Source organism: Falco peregrinus, chromosome 8, assembly GCF_023634155.1.
Source record: "Falco peregrinus isolate bFalPer1 chromosome 8, bFalPer1.pri, whole genome shotgun sequence".
NCBI classification, from domain to species: domain Eukaryota; kingdom Metazoa; phylum Chordata; class Aves; order Falconiformes; family Falconidae; genus Falco; species Falco peregrinus.
In genome coordinates this window covers 22,615,702-22,633,652 of record NC_073728.1, presented here as the reverse complement: position 1 = coordinate 22,633,652, position 17,951 = coordinate 22,615,702, and the positions used below count along the sequence as shown (strand labels likewise).

The window sequence follows — 17,951 nt, the reverse complement described above, 5'->3', positions numbered from 1 at the left end:
TGAAGAGCATGTCCAGCAGCCATTTCACCTCCTTTTCACCCAGACCTCAGTCCTGTTCTGAGGGAGGCATGACACTGCCTTAACAGCATATCATGGATCACATCCCTCTCAAAGCAGTCACAATATAACGGTTTCATAAAATCACCCAGAATTCATGAGTTTCATCTTTACGAAGACCCAACTGCCAGACAATACTGTAGACGTACGAAAATATCTGCATAGGCATTTTGCATTACAACTTGGCAACACGAAATTACAGTAATTATAAATAATGAAGTCTCTGTCACGCTTTGGTGATGGGAAATCTGAGGAAAGCTACTCACAGGGAACATCCCTCTCCTTTCCCAACACAGACATCTATTTAGCTGGTGCTTTCCAAGAGGGGCACAGGAAAGCACGGCATGAGAGTGAGGAGAAGCAAGAAAAGAGCCGTTTCACCCACCATGCTGCAGGGTGAAGACCCCTTTGGGAATCAAACTTTAGGAGGGGCTTAAAGCAAAGGTAATTTCTGCTCTGTGAGCCAATGGCAGTGGTGCAGAGGACAGCTGCAGGCTTGATAGCTCATGCTGCTCCAACATAGGCAAGGCAAGTCCTGTAATTTGGGATCCACAGCTTTGGGGATTTGTCCTTTGCCTATACTACATCACTGATACAAATTCACACGGAGATTTAGATTACTTTGTTCTTTTCCCTATGCTTTCTATTATACCATGTTTGCAGAGGATTACAAACAGCTGATAAGTAAGGCTCCAATGATAATGTGAAACAAATATTCAAATTGCTTTAGTTAATACATGCAGAATTTGGACCCATTTTCCTCAGGCAGAATCAGAGGAATAAAGCAGGTCACATTAAGGACAAGTCAACTGTAAGAGACAGCCTCAACTGGTTAGGGCAAAAGAGTGTTTTGCTGGCAGACATGAAGATTTCCCTGCCTGTGCTCCATATTGGAGCCACATGGTTGTGGCTGCACCCATTCGCAACGACCATGAGAAGGAAACAGAGAAAGTCCAGGTCTGTCTGAGAAACAGTAAATAAACATACTCCACAGCTTCCTGAAGTCTCCCAACTTTGCAGCCTTTGCCGAAAACAAGCATAGTGCTATATTCTGAAAGGCAATAACACTTTCTTACCAGCAAGTTAGAAAGTAAAAACAAGTAACTACATAGCCATATCCTCCTTTCTTTCCATCCTGCAAAACTTCCTGGCCCAGAAAAGGACGACAAAATTTTAAAAAATACAAAAACTTTAAAAATATGTAAAATTACATCTCAATCCTGGACTATTAAGAATGTTGTATGCTGAAATGTCATTATTTCTTTATCAGAAGGTTTAAAAGAAACAGGTACCCAGAGGCTTATTGGCTTGGGAAGCATACTCGGTGAAGGCTGGTCACTGAATTTTGCTCCAGCATAGTGCTGATTGGTGTGAGGTGCAAAAACAGGTTGCAATTTGATAAAGTAGGACTCCAATTTTGATTCTTGAGAAAATGAACGTTGTTCTATCCCCCTTTGACAAGAGGTAGCAATCATTGCCAGCACAGTTGTGGGAAAAGTGGAGAATGGCCTGGCATGTCTCTTCCGAAATTCATGACCAAATGGTAAAAGTGACCCAAAAGACTGTAGAAGGAGGAAATGCCTGTCAACTCACTACCGCTGACTGCAAGTGCATGGTAAATTACATTTTCTGATATTTTTGCAGACTGGTAAAATCCTGAAGTGATTGGATGTAATCTATTATCGGAATAACAACATGAGCATCATTAGAGAAGTGTATGTCACAAAATTGAAATGTTTAATAAGCACAGCTACTGCATAGAATTTGTACTACTCTATTTGGCAATCTATGTGCAGATTTTTCACTTGTACAGCTGCCCCGAATAGGGTCATTTCTATAGCAAGCGTATGGTGGTTTGCGCTTTAGGATGATACACAGTTTGCAATAGCACTGCAAAAACATTCCACATTATAAAATCACTGAGCGGAGTTATTTCCCTGCTATGTGAGGTGATTGGATAGTCTGCTCTGAAAAGCTCAATTTCACTTCTATTGAAATGCCTTGGCTTTCAAAGTGCTTAATCTTATTTCTTATATGGAAGATGTGTCATTGGGTCTGTCATTCATGTTCTGGAGAGGGTAGAACTTGTTTTCTCTTTAATCACTGTCATAAAGTTCACAAAATCATTTATTTCAAACTACTTCAAGTTTGAGATTCTAAACTAAAACTTGATGACAAAAATGTCAGTGCTCTGTTCAGATATGGCAAGGACATTGCAAGCCAGGGAACATTAAACAAACAGCCTATTACACCTGCCTTACATGGAGGTTCATCAAATTAGTAGCTCGTAGCATCTAAAACCACTCAGCTTGACTTTTAGCTGGTGACGCATCTCCCCTTGACCTCCTGGAAGCAGCAGAACTTTCAGTGCTTAACTTCACAGGTTGGATGAACAAAAGTCAAATACAAAGAGAACTTCTAGATCAAAATAGAAGATTTGAAAAAAAAATGTTCTAAATAAGTACTGGAGATATATTTTAATTACTAAATGTTTGTGGACAATTATTTCTACTATTTATGTCCTGTACTACCTGCTGGCATCTTATCAAATGAGATCCTATTAATCAAGCTATATCCCTGAACTTAAATCTCAGAGTCTAATGAAAAAACACACAGCCAAGCAGGTTACATAAAACTCTATGTACAGATTAAAACATACAAGGTAGAAAGGATAATGGAAACTAATTAATGAATTTTGTAAGTAAGACTCAGTTTGTAGGGAGAGGTAGTGCTTGTTGTAAGAAAATATTATATAGCAGACAAAAGAACAGACATGGGTTTAGGCATGCAACACCAGCAAGGTCTGAAAAACAAACCACAGACTTCAGCCTAAGGGCAGTTTCAAACAAATCTCCATGTTTAAATTAATTATGGTAATTGTTTATAAAATCTGAGAGAAAAAGCACCTTTAGAGAAGAAGGGAATGCTAGCAAAAAAGGGAGATGATTAGGTCCTGTGGGATAAACTTGACAGATAACAAATTAATTATCGGCCTTGGAACACTGATGGTGTATTACACAGAAAACTGCAATGTGCAATGAAAACCAGTATCTATTGAATACATTATATGTATCCAAGAGCCCTAAGAAACTTCTTTTCTAAGTTCATCTTCCATGCAAGATGAACCGTTACAGATGAAGCTGCAGGCTCACAACTATACACTTATGTCTGTTCTCACATATTTTAACAAATTCACTCAGTGCATAAGGTTTGTTTCATTTTGTCTAAAGAGTTCCCAGGGACATCTGATGCACTGGATGAAGCTTTTTGCACCTTATAAATGCTATCTGTGTGGGCCACTCCATGATAGGGAACATTTATTGTAGCAGCTTTTGCAACTATTTCTTGGCTAATGTCTGCTTTATTTAGTATATTTTATTCTGTAAGAACTTTCTGATGACAACATTGGCAAGAAACAGCAGGTTGTTAGAAGGCAGGGAGAGGGATCTCTGGAAAAATTATTTCACTGTATGATCTACTGCCAGGAGAAATTATAATTTAAATATACTCAGCATCTAGTTAATTTGCCTGCTGTTTTATACTAATGCAAAAGTCAGACGAATTATATACTTGTTAATGGGCTTCCTTAAAATAGATTGGGTCAAAATAGAGATATTTATACACTGCAGTCCACCCAGAATGTTTCTCAGGTTTTACTTTACTGAAGTTTCTTAAGGGACTTTTAAAAGGAAGTATTCCCTGAGACACAAATATTCATTTCCTTTAATACAGATATTTTTCTCCCCTCTGTTTTTGTTCTCTTAAAATAGAATGAATAGATTTTTGGAACAAAAGAAAACTGGGCAGTAGTTTTGCCACAATAAAGGATAAGTGGAACAGCAGATACAGCAAAGCATAAAAAGTGTAACAATGAGCCTCCTGGAAATCTCAGCATCTCATTCAAACCCATACTAGTCACAGAAGCAAAGTTCAGGATGATTCCAATGGGAGTTGTGTCTGCACAAGGACAGTGAGACCAGAAATGTCTTTGAATAAGAAATAGCCCAACTTTTAGATAATTACCTGGTACCAGAGCTTTAAAGAGTAAAATGAGGCATTTTCTTTTGAAGTTGTAAAATCATTCTAAATCTAAAACCGTATCTTTCAACTTCAGCAATGTTCTGTTTATTTTATCTTGAAGCTCTGTTATCAAGAAGCCAAACAGAAGACACTTTTGGCCAGTATTGCCTGATGACTGGACTTGATTTCACTTTTTTAAACATAGGTCACTGAAATCTACATTCAAATTTCCAAGTTTTATTGATATCCTTTTTTGAAATGTAGAGGAAAGATGATTCCCAGAAAGATAACTTTTCCAAGAGAAATGTAAAATGAGTGAAGTGATGACGAGACGTTCATTGTCATTCCAGTGACCCTGATCCTCCTTGAATGCTGCTTGAGCAAAAAATAATGGCAAGAAGCCCATTTTAGTACTCTTACACTGTTAGTATCTGTATATAGCATTAAAAAAAATCTGTATTGTTCAATTCAATTTGGAAAAAATACTAATAGCAATTCAAAGTAGTTGAACAAACCATGTATGTACCACAGAAAAAGGATTCTGCATTCATAATTACCCTTAAAGAACAGGTTCTTCTGATGGCATCAGAGCTTGAAGGAGACAATATTCCCTGGTGGTGTGACTTTAGGGAGGGTGGAGAATGCTAAAAAAGTTGTGCAAACACACTAACGTTCACAGCAGAAGTCAACTTCAGCTTGTGCTGTGTTCATCGTTTTCCAAATCTGGTATGCAAAAATGCCATGTGTGAAGCATGTGCAAATATGTCAAAATAATTGCCTGCAATTTACACTCTTCTATTAGTCTCCAACATGTATGTGTAGTTTTGAGAATTTGTCTCTAATAGCTTAGCTAAAATATAAGCCTTCAGTATTTTCAGTATTTAGCATGGTTAATATTGATAAAAAATAAGCAAAATAAAATAGCTTTTATGGACTGGTTTTTTTTTCTGATTTACTTTTCAAGCAAATGGAAACAAATGTTAATTCAGAGCTCAGACAAACTGGTCCCTCAAACTATGCTAGCGAAATTTGAAAGGGGAATTTTTTTGTACAAAAAAGAAGGGCAGGAACCCTGGCTGTGTGACTGACAATATGATCAGGGCTTCTACTTTACATAACATGTGCCAGTATCATCAGCATTAGATCACTGATGTGGTTGATTTTCTGACAAACAGTATTGTCATGAGCATGTGCATTATGCAACTGTTGGATATGTTTCTTCTAGTAACTTCAGCAGCATCTTGATCTCAAATCTTAATTTTAAAATCTGGAGCTGTCATTTATCAAAGGGTGTTCAGGCTTCCTTTAAAACCATTACACTTTTAATGCTAACCTGCTGGCTCTAAGAAGCATTTCCACTGAATGTTTTATTCAACAAGACTTAAGAGATAGTTTTGTCAGATGTGCTTCCTGTCATCCTTTATTATACTAGATCTTTTGATATTTGAGCAGAAAAGCTAGAAATAAGGATGAAGGTCAGTGAAATGGGAGGAATGTAAAACTTTTCTTTCACTATTCCTGTTTTCATATTGTCCTTCAAAACCAATGTTTGAAAATGTCAGATAACACGACTTTATTTTTTATTTTAATCGCTTAACTGTATGATACTATAACACCTTAATGGCTATGCAGCTGATTTATCATGAGGAACAGGGATTGTAGTCTGACAATTCTAGACTACTGTTCTTTATACAGGGAATTCAGTGCTAATATTATGCAGTTTATGTGATCTGGTATTTTCAAAGGAATGTCCTTACACATTAGAAGACAAAAGCAAAGATTTAAGGGTTTGGAGCTCAGATGAGCATCTTAATTTCTGAGACTGCAGTAGTGAGCTGTAAATCCCAGGTGAACAGGTACTCTTTCTCCAGCTATTGAATGTTTACATTTCTAATCATGATAAGAAATAAAAAATAAGATATATTTAACCAAGTATTTCAGAGCTTTTAAAATGCTTATTTTAAAAAATTAAAGCAACATTTTTACATCTAAACATGTTTAAATCTAAATTAATATATTTGGGGTTCTATTCATATCAAAATTCTGATCATTACTTTTCCCACCACTTTAGGCAGTATCCTTATTAAAGGAGATGCAGATCTTTAACTAAAGCCTGAAAATATGAAAGTTGCACTGATCAACTATTGCCACTGTCTAATGAGCTGTTATATTGGACTGTACATGCTTACTCTTACATATGCCTCAGCATCTCCACTACTGACACCACCCATCTTAAAGAGTAATTTAATCAGAACAGATTATTTCTCTTCTCACTGCAGAGTAGATGTAGCAGTTGACACATATGTGCAGCGGCTGCTGCAACTTAGTTGCCATTTAGGAGAATCTGAGAGCTACTTTATCTTGACTACTTAGGTTCCTTTCTGGGCTGCCTGTAAAGCATGACAGATAAAGAACACAAAACAAAGTGGACTTCTATGTGAGAGCATCAGAAGTCCATCATAGGTTTTTAAAAATTTTGTTTGGCTTGCCTCCTTGGTTTTTATATTGTTGATTTTCTAATGCAGAGTAAAGACTCTAAATGCCTTATTTATTTTGAAAATAATGGTGTTGATATTAAAATGCTTGAGAGCATGAAAATCTTGATCTGGACACAGCCCAGTTCCTTAGTGTCATTTGTTGTTAAGTTTAGCTCCTACCATAGTGCCAACAAAAGAATGCAGCATCTTGCTCCTAAAAAAAAGTGTTATAGAAGTGATAAGGAGACATGCTGGACATGGACGAGGTTTAGGGTGGTGACAGGACAAAGGCAATCATGAGAATTTTAAAAGTAGCAACAGAAATGAATGCACAATCATTTGTGAGTTGAAAAATGCAGGTCCTCTGTGAGTTAGCCACCACTTCTTTCAGTATTTACTAGATATGATACAGTATACAAGGAATATAAAATTCCCATCTGGTATTTAAAATCCCAGAAGCCTGACTGGCTCTTTAATTGTTATCACATGTTAAAATAGGAAAAGCCAGATGTTACATTTACAAAGTCAATGCGCTGCATCTTCTTAAAATCCAAGCACTGCCACTGCTAAATCTAGTCTGTCGGTACTGAACAATTAATCACTTAAACAGCATAACATTTAGCAGAGAAATAAAGCATCACATGTTATGAGATATAAACAGGCACACATTGCCCAGGCCAGTTAGGGGCACAGGAGACAGAAAACCAAGCATCAGCAGAACTTTCAAATGACTTCGATAAACCGGCCTTTCCTTAGAAGACATACTGGATTTCTCATGTTTGGATTCTAGGGCCATGCAGCTCCTGCTGATCTAATGCTAGTATATGTACCTGGTAGGAAGCTGCAAGATGTTCAGTAACTAGCTTTCCATGAGGCAACACAGGCGTCATAGCAAAGAGCTCTATTTCTTAGAACTGGATCTCACATACCAATCTAGGCTCTACCCAAAATACTTTAAAAAAACCCAAGTATCGTAACAGTCCTGAAAACATACTAGAAACATACTGTGAAGCAATTTCAGATGTATTTAATACTATTTTGGGTGCTTTTCAAGAAGAGACTAAGTAACAAAAAGCTTACAAACACCATCCTGATAGAGAAGAAATGGAGATGACAGAAACAGCAGTAGCACAAGAAGGAGCTTGAGACTCATTTATACATTTAAATGTCAAAACTGTAACTGGAAATTGCATCCATATGTGTATGTGATCTTGGAGCAGAGAGAAGTACAAGCACCAGAAAGGAAGTCTCTCCCCAAGTAACCTCTGACAACACTGCTTGTGTAAATGCTGTTTACAATGGGAGGTCCAGGCAGATTGCAATAAGGCTCACAAAAGAGGAAAGACAGTCAGAGTCTTGGCCAAAATCCTTTTCATTAACCACTGAGAAAGTACTGCTCTCCAAGCTGTATGCAAGCTGTGGGCCCTTCTAGCTGACTTCAGCAATAGATACTTGGGCTAAGTTTGCTCCCTGAAGGTCTCTTGTTATGCACAGGGACACAAACAACTACATTGTACAGGTAAACCCTCTGGCAAAGCCTTTGCTATAACCTTCAGTACAACATCTATCTGTTCAGGGCAGAAGATAACTCCAGATGACATTGTCAGGCACCTGCTGTAAACCAAAGAACTCCTCCCAAATGTGATGCCTATAATTAAATGCCCCATTTAGGCAGAAAGCAGAGCAGCAAAATAAGATGCATACTCGGTTTTAGCTGGCTGAAAGTACTTCTGCAATCACCTTGTTCTTGCTCATGAAGTCATTAAATTGCTTAATATCCAGTGGACAACAAGAAAAAATTTTGTTCAAGCAGGAGAGCAGAAAGTGTATTATTAGGCTGCACACAACCACAATTAATATAAACATCTCACAAACACCCCTTCCATCACTCATTGCCCTTGAGAGTTTGGGATTGTTTCACCATTGGAACACTGGAAAAGTTTAACTTGTATGTATGTGCGCCCTACCACTTCTAAAAGTGAGACACAGAACTGGAAAATTTTATGAAGCGTACCAAAGTACAATGCTATCTGCATTCACATTCCTGCTACTCTAAACCTGTAGCAACTAAAATCATTATTGACTATTGAAATCTTAGCACAATTTTTGTGCTGCAACCTCTCCCATCATTATTTAAATACTTCATCCACCATTGAGAACAAGCACACAGTCATTCATGCAGAATTTTAAAGATACCAATCCAGAATAGTTTTACATAACCAGTTTGGAAGTAATGGACAAGTTACGGTAAGAAAGAGCAGGGAGGAATGAATTGTAATGACACACCTGAAACAGTGCCATGCACGATGTTCCCTGATATCTTCAGTCTAACAAGATAGACCAACGTATTCTGTGAGGCAGATGCAAGCTACAGTGGTCTATTACACAGCAGGTAACAGTAAAAAGTGTTAAGAATTGTTTAAAAAAGTGTTAAGTGGACTAAGAATTGTTCAAGTCCAATTAGAAAACTGGCAGTGCTGGCAATAATGACAGAAAGAAGCTGTTTTCTGTAAATGCTTTAAGTATGCAAAAGCATCTGATTGCACAGCAGCAGTTGTAAGATACAAAACTAAGTGGTTCTTGTCTTCTCCAGAACAGTTTTGATGAAAATTCTTTCATCTAGGTGAACTAAGATCTAAATTAGTGTTAGAATAATACTAGGCATGCAAATCACTCTGCAGTCTTCACTAAATCCATTATATCTGTAAATTACTTTAGCTCTGTCCTTTACTATCATAATTTCAGTGGAAGTACCAAGTATTTAAAGGCAATTCTAGGATGCATTGGATCAGAAGATTCTGTCTACAGAGAATTAAAAAGAGAGTTTACAAGGTTTTACATTCCTACCAGCTGAAAAAATTGAAAAATAGTATCTGTGTGGTACCCCTCTAGTTTACTGATAGCTGCCAAATCCAGTATGAGCTGCCCATGGACTCTCCAGATTTTTTGGTAGAAAGTTACAGAAATAGATTCCCAGGCCTTAACACAGATCTGCTGGGCTGCTGCCCCAGAACCAACACAAGAGATAAAACTGCTAAATGCTGGCTCTGAAGCAGACCCCCACGCACAAAGGTTTTGTGCTCATCACCACTGCTGGCCGCATGGAGGGCAGTGCAGGTGGGTGCTCTCAGGCCAGCCACTAAAGCATCCCATGTCTCTGGCCTCCATCTTTTTCAGACTGAATGTGGATCAGGTGGGTGATAATACCATGTGTAAGGCACCATTTTAGCACTGCAAAAATCCTTTACTGTAGTATTGTAGCGCCAAGATTCACCACTGCTTTCATAAAGGAATTATCCTGCTTTGTAGCTTATCGGATGAGAGGAGATAAGTAAGCGCTGCAAACAGGAACGAGATAGTGCCAAGCATTCACAGGTCTCATTAAGTTCAATTGTATTAACACTGCTGAATTTTGTATAAACCTTGTAACAAAGGGATAGTAGCTATGCTAATCAATAGTAGTTTTTCCTAGGTAGGAAGAAATGATTGAAATAACATATTACAGCAGGCTGTTACAGTCTTGTGCTCCTGACAAAGTTGTAATGAAACAAAAAGTCACAGTCCTTAAAAAATTTTCTTTCATTCCCTGGCATTTAATCTGAAATGTCAATAGTAAAGCTATAGCAAAATGAGTTTAATAGTCTATGTGGGCACTCAAGATCAACTGCCAAATGGAGAAGAAAGGCAGAGTTGAAATGCCCTGCTATATTCCTTTTCTGCATGTATCAGGTAAAGTTACAGCTAAACGTCTTAAAAAATACTGCAAAAGTAACTTCACTCAGCAGGTTTTCAGAGGCTTAAAGGAGATCCACCAATAGAGATGATTTAATTGTTTTGGTACTATTTTTCAGTCTGGTTTCTTATGAGGACTGTAAAATGCATAATCGATCTTACGGAAGATTGCCCATTCCCTCTGAAGAGCAGTTTTTAAACAGCACATGCCTAGGGGCACTGTTATTTGATACGGGTCTAATTTATGGATGGCATTCGAGGCTACTGATGTCAGCTGTATAAAGGCAACTCTCTGCAGTCTCTCTCTCCCTCCAGAACTTGAGATGCTGGGGCATGCTGAAATTTAAGACCCCTTTGGAGTCTCTAGAGGTGTACACATGGAGAGGTAGATGCCTTAGAATGCATAATCTTGTGCTGCAGTCTCTGGCTTTGTGATACAAAGCAAACTTTTTTGTCTTCAATTTTATTTTATGTACAGGGGTGTCTGACAAATGACCTACCTCCCCATTCAATATATCTACTTTTAGAAACTTGCGGGTTTGTTCTTGTCAGTGCTAGTTTCATCACTCCTCAAATTAAAAGAGGATACACCTAAACTTTTAGTAACTTGACCACAGCAACCAAGAAAACATTTTTCATGTATGATGCAGTCTGATGGTTTTTCTTTCATATGTGCCAGATATAGCTATAATTTAAATGTTGATTCCTGCCAGCCAGGATAATAATCTGGTATTGCTTGAAGCAGAAAATCTTTTTGGTGGTCCAGCTACAGTGTATAGTGCACCTAAACAATGTATGTAGATTTTGTCTGTTGTCATATCACTAAGATGCTGAAAATCTCATCTACATGTCTTCCACACAGCCTAAATTAGCAAGCCTACTCTTATTTAGCTTATCAGATCACTCTTAAAAACAGTTGGATAGTTTTATAGCTCATACCAAAGCAACCTTCCTACATGTGTTTTTCATACAAGCTGTCATTCTGAAGTATTTTAGAAATATTGTATAGTACTGAATACCCTCTTCTCTCCTGCTATATGGCAGAGACTATTTGTAGTAGTGTATTAAAAAGGCAGTGTATCACCATTTTAAATTTCTTTTATTATCATAAATGTCAGTGCACTAATTTTAAGTCACAACCACTTCCGCTACCTTGGATTGCTGTGAGATTGAATGACCATAGTCCCTATGACAAAAAGTGTTTGACAAATGAAGAAGTCAAAGCTGAAAGATGATGGAGATGATTGACTTCCTTCAACTGTTTTTGTCTCCAAAGCTTCTATATTGGAAGCTTTCTAGATTACAGTGACTAAATTGTGTGTACATGCCACTCTCAGGGGTAACTTTTTTCCTAGATGTGATTAATCACTCTCAAACACCTGAGAGAGCCAGAAGGTGGATCATTCTGCCATTCTGATACCTAGTGAAGGTATAATTCATATCAGGTATATTTTGAAAATGAATATCAACAGGAGGAAGACTCAGATATAAATCCAGTGAAAAACTACACACTCTTTAGTTGGAAAAAAAATTCTATCTCATTTTTATCTCTATTTATTATTATAACTTCATTTAGATGCAAGAAGTGATTTTTAAAAGGTTCCTGGGAAATCCCAAACTCAAAGTGTGTTTCAAAACCTAATAAATTATGTAATCACAACCATGGAAGTAAATTACTTGTGACACCAAATACTTCCTGCTTTTCCTTTAGATGTACTAGAGAGAAAAACCACAGGCAAACCCAAGACACTATTATTTTTAGCTGACCTGACGGACTTAACTTAGGTTTGAGGTGCAGAAGAAAACAAGGATCAGCTGCATATTGGCTCTTAACATCCTAACAGCAGACACTTTAACCAACATTTGGAGTGAAAACATACCAAATTTCATCACACTCAAAACATTTGGATGAAACTTGTTAATAGGTTTGGCCTGATGGCAGAGGTTTGACCCTACAAGCAAGAAGTGTATGAACCTGATGAATATGTGATTGATATGCTACCTTCAAAACTGCAGCTTGGGACTGCATTTTGCCATAATATTATACAACCCTTGGCAAGCAACAAGCAGTCTATCCCTCATTACACCATCTGGAGAAAAAAACAACAGCAAAAAAGCCCTGACACACACTCTTTTTTGGCAAAGGCACATGTGGGAGAATAGCCTACCTGAGCCAAGAGCTGTCTTCGGCTTCTAAAAAGAATCTGGCTGATTCAGAGGCTTGTGACATTTGTTTTCATTTTACATTAAAATCAGAAAATCACATCAATCTTTCAAACAGCAGCACATTCTCAAACGCTATACTATTCATGCCCTTTAAAGCTGCTATATGTACGAACGAGTTTCCTGTTAAAATCCAATTAAGTTTCCAGTTTAAGTTCAAGGCAATCTTGGGAGAGTCAAAGGATAAAAAGAATCATTAAGTACTGTGAAAACAAACAAAAAAAAATTTAAAAGGAGAGTTATTTTTGTAATTATCAAGAAGTGCTTGAATAGATTTCCAAAACAAAACATTCCAAAACACTGAAATTTAAGCCTAACTACTTAACAAGCAACCAAAGGCTTTTTGGTTTATTACTTGATGGCAATTGGTGCAAGAGGAAGAAAGGAGCTGTTTGCTTTGTGTTATTCTTATATGAGGAAACCTTGGGGCTACTGCTACAGTCCCCAGAGGAAGAAAGGAAGCCCTCAGCTCTCTGATGATCATTTAAGACAGGAGCATGGCCACGAAAAACAGGTCTGCCCTGTCTGGCCCCATCCTCTTGCTTCAGACTGATGATGCCCCTTAGCTGTGCTGATCGAGGCTTTTGTGTGACCATGAGGCAAATCTGAGTGGGGACTCAAATCTGACTAAAAATAATCATAAACTATTAACAAATGCATGGATATTTTTGTGGCAATACCAGCTTACACACGCACCCTGTGGCTGTAACTTCCCAGGTGCAGATGCAAAGAAATCTTTTCCATCTTGATCTCATGCAGTATTTTGCGGCTCCTGAAGCACCTGTCTCCAAAGACAAGGCACAAACAGCCGAGTAGGGGCAAAGTGACCCCCTTTCTCCTCCCCTCACTCCCTCTGAGGAAGGCAGGGCCTGTTAATGCCCCTCAGCCCCTAAGGCGTTCCTGACTGCTGGAAGGGCCGTGCCCCAGCCGGCCCAAGGTGAGGGGCTGCCTAATGGCGGCCTGGGCTGGCCCGAGGACTGGGCCCTGCGCCCAGGCAGCACCCGCCACCGCTCCCCTATCTTCTGCAGAAAGCACATGTTGCAAGGGGTTGAGAGGAAGGGAAGATCATCAGGAATAAGGGTTCTCAAAAGTAAAAAAAAAAAAATTTACATAAATCATCTCAAAAACTTGCTATTTGGAGTTTAATTGATCCAGCCAGTGGACAGGAGGAGGAATTGAAATGGAGCTTTTTTACCCAGTTTGTGCACATTGTTCACAAGATGAATTAATGCCTCACCGAAAAGGTGATTTGTACTTGGCATCTCAGGCAGCCTTACTGCCCGGCTCTGGAATTATTCCCATTGTTGTTCACACAAAGCAAAAAAAAACCTCAACCACTTGGCTTCCTTTTCCCTGAAATATATGTCTAAGATCACAGCTTAGAAAGGAAACTAAATGGCACATCTTTACAAAGTATGTGCGCTCTGAGTACACAGACTGGTAAATTAATTTGTTCAAAGAAAAAGAGAGTGAGCTTTTCTTTGCGTACAAAAGAATGAAACATGGATGTTCTCTTTAAAAGTACCAGGGCAGCTCTCAATTACGCTGTTACCACTTAGCCAAAAGAAACGATCAAGAAATTATTTACATCTCTGCTTTGGGGCATTACTCTTCATTGCATCAGTAGCAAGAAAAGCTTTTAGAGAACAATTTGAAATTTTGTGCATTTAGATTATTTATCTTCCCCTCACCCTGAACCACATAGTATAGAGAGGCTTCACTCTGCACACTCCAGGCAGGATTGTCTGTCCTCCGTTGTGTACCCAGCAGGGTTCAGCTAGACACCCCCTGCCTCTCCAGTAGCTCTTATCCTGCTTTGCCAGGAAAGCAATTATTTTCTCCCAAGCAACAGGACAAAGCACTACTGATATCTGCATCAACCCTCAAATTTTCTGGCTTTTTCTAAGCGAGGATTGTGAGTCAGAGCATACCTTCTTCCTTGCTAGACAGAAAGCACCAGAGAAGATGCGGGCTGCGTCATCTAACAGACTACTCCATCAAGGTTTGGTCACACAGCAAAACAGTGTTCCTTCCGTGGCCTCTGTGATCCCACAACAGCTGACCCAACAGCCACTTTATCGTATTTCATACAATTTTTGCTTCGTGATGTCTTTGATGTCAGAATAGCTAGGAAATAAATGGAACCACATAGTGCAGACTGCTTTAAAATCACTCCCTTTCAAGAGAGCTCTCAAATTAAAGTCATATTCAAAGGAGACTGCTGAAAGTGAGAGAGGGGTTTAGGATGTTGAGGGAGACCTGCACAGTTTAAACATGCTCAGGAGAATCCCTGCTGTTTCCAGCCATGCTATGAGCCAAACACTGTCCTCCAGAGAAGGTCTGAGTTTATGTTATTTATATAGCAATCTCTTCTGATTCTATTTAAAGACTAAGGACTCCTGAAGTTTGGAAAATTATCAAAAGAGGGGTTTGATCTTATGTTGCTTCTGTAAGAAAAAGAGTCTCCCAGAAGAATGTCTCTCAGTGAAACTGCTCTATTTATTTCTTACAACCCTGAGGTATGTATCAAGATTTGGACTCTTAACTTGCTTGGCAGATTTTATTACCATATTACCTGCCTCCTTGGGGTATACAGCTGCCTAGTGAGCTTGTGTTTATAGAGCTCGAAGGTCCACAGATGGAGAGCTAAGAGAAGCAATCTGTATTTTTACACTGTATATTCATGTACCCTCTTTCTCCTTAAGGCTTGGTCTTGAATACATGGATAACTAAGGTATGATATGATTCCCCTTGGGCACAGTGACAGAACATATTTACTGTTTATTGCTTCACAAAGTTGATTTCTATCAGCAGTGCATTATGTTCTTATACAAGCAGAAGCCAACACATCCCCAAAAAAAGTGGGTGATAAAAGGAGAATTTTATCTGTTGAGCTACATCAGAATCAAGGCAAACAGCCAGCCTCAGTGATGCTGACAGCACAACAGACCAAACCAGAGCAACAGAAAGCACTGAGCAACACTGCATACAAGTTGCTGAATAATCTTCTCTGGAGTGACACTGTAATCACATGCTTTACCCATGCCACAGTGGTCTCAGTAAAAGTCAAACTGGGAGGAGGAAGATGGCTGCTTTCCCTGTTGCTCAACTCTGAATATGCTTGAGGCCGTGCTTTATATAAAACTACTTTGCCTATGTTTTGAGAAATCCTTCAATATAGACAATGAGACTACATGTACACTTACATCAGCCCACTAGGGACAATGCAATTACAGGTGGAGATGCCAACTGGAGAGTTTCCAATTTTTCAGAGGAGTAGCAATTGCAGTGGTTACGCTTCCCTAGTCACAATAGGAAAAAGAGAAAACAAAATGTGCTGGCAGCATAATGAACCCACAGAAATGGGCCCTGTTAGGTTTAGGGAAAGAAAGACAAACACACATGCACACACATTAGGAAGAAGTTTGCTTAGATATTTTCCTAGTTACCAGTCACTGCAAATACCCCTAATTAGGAAGGCTCACAGACAAAAGATGTAAGAAATCAGAGTTAGTATTCCTGACTACTCAAACAGTTCTTCAGGATTGGAAATTTATGCTCCCTTGTGAAAACTTTAAAGTACACATGAAGGACATCTCTAATGACATAAGTGATAAAAGTGAGTTGAAACAGGAATTCAGATTTACTCTTTACCAGAATGCAGTTCTCCCTGCAGCTTTATTAGATACCCAAGATTATCAGCCATATTCTGCCCAGCTGGGAGATAAGAGTTATTAACTGAGAAATTCTCATGAACTGTTCATCAATAACAGTTTGAGAAAACTTCCTCAATTTTTGCCTACAACAACTCTCATAGGGCTCAAGCTAAACTCAGCTCTGAGCACAAATGGAAAAACTGTTAACTGGCTGCTTTTCCCAGAAACACACAGGTTTCTTTCACTGAGAATAATAGACAATGTTCACAATTTTCATTAAGGGAATAGAATGGAAGAATAAAGAAACGTTCTTTTGGGAAAGAAGGTGGACCAAGTAGGCATAGCTGATAACCCAGAATGGGTTTACAGTCTAGCTAAGGAGGCAGCAACCCATTTATGATCCCAAACAGTATTTTTCAAACACGTGTCTCAGCTGAGGACACAATTTGCTGCACTTTTGAAATATTGTAGAAGAACGAGGACAAATTTACTCCTGTGGATTCACAAGGATATATATTTACCAATTTATTACAGCATGCACTCCTTTATTTGATTAATCAAAAAAACTCCAGGTACTATGAGCCCATTTTTAAATCCTTGCCACAAGAGATACAGCCTCTTGTGCTGAATGTATGTTCTATGAATGTGTAACTGTTAACATTGTGCAATGGTCCATTTAAACCACAAGCCTCAGAAAACAACACTGACAAAGTGTCTGGGGTCATGTCTGTAAAATGCTCGCTATGTGCTAGCTGAACGAGCCTGACACTACCTTGCTCTCAAATGTTAATAGCTTTGCAAAAAATGCCCTCTCCTGCAGCTGAGATTGTTTCATTCAATCCCCAGTTTTGAGCAAAACCTCATCTACCATTTAGTTACGACAAAGTGAAAAGAAATATGTTTCCTGTCTTCATTGTAAAGACAATTACTATAGCTAACAGCCAGAAGTGCTGGCCCTCAGCTGGACTAAACTGCGCTGAGGTCGATGTGCCTGTGAGCATGCACACCAGCTGATGGTTACACCAGCTCCTTGGTGGGCAAGCACCGCTCCAGGTATTTTCAAACAGCCAAGCCAATGACATGTCGTTCCAGCTTTTAATGCAACGAGGAGGCAAATCCCACTTTTCCAAGAAGGCTATCCCGTCTCCGAAGTGTAACTTGTTAGGAAAGGCACTCAGTGCTGCAGCTGGAGAGGTGCCAGGGGCACATCCCAAGAATACCTGCCTGCTGGAGGGGGGTAGGGTAGCCAGCTGCAGGCAGCCAGCACCTGCCCGTGTTAGAGCTGCACGTATTTGTCTCTGCCAGAATTAAGGTGATGTTACCAGAAAACCATGCCCAGAAAACTTCCAGCAAACTGGGGAATCTCTATCATGACTAAACAATCACCAAAAAAAAAAAAAAAAAAAGAAAAGAAAAAAGAAAAAAAAAAAGAAAGAAAAAAGTATGTCTAGGAAATGTTTTTCACGTATTTGAGAATAAGTCATCTGGCAGAAGTATGGGCTATATTTTCCAAGCTGAAGACAAAAGTCATTTGTTTGGTTAGGGTTTTTTATGTTACAGTTCTGTGAGAGACAGGTGCAATTTTGAAAGCAACAGCTTGCTTTAAATGTATGACAACTACTTCACAAAGGGAATTGGAAACCTGAAGCTTGACTTATAAATAGCTCACAGTGACAAATGCTTCACCACATAGCCTCACATTAATTACTGTAATGCAAACATGAAAAAAATTGAACTGCAACCTGTTCCTGGATGGACAGAACAAGGCTCTGGGACCTCTTCAACA

General features: G+C 38.8%; 1 protein-coding gene across 2 annotated transcripts in view; it reads left to right on the top strand.

The window, feature by feature from the left end:
• B3GALT1 (beta-1,3-galactosyltransferase 1) overlaps positions 1–17,951 on the top strand; it is a 210,967-nt gene that overhangs the window by 179,326 nt on the left and 13,690 nt on the right. The window contains exon 1 of one of the 2 annotated variants that reach the window (XM_055813078.1): positions 4,427–4,500. The exons of the other annotated variant lie outside the window; for it this stretch is intronic. The gene's annotated coding sequence lies outside the window, so the exon portion shown is untranslated. Of the gene's footprint in view, positions 1–4,426; positions 4,501–17,951 lie in introns of those variants that run through there. 2 annotated transcript variants of the gene reach the window in all.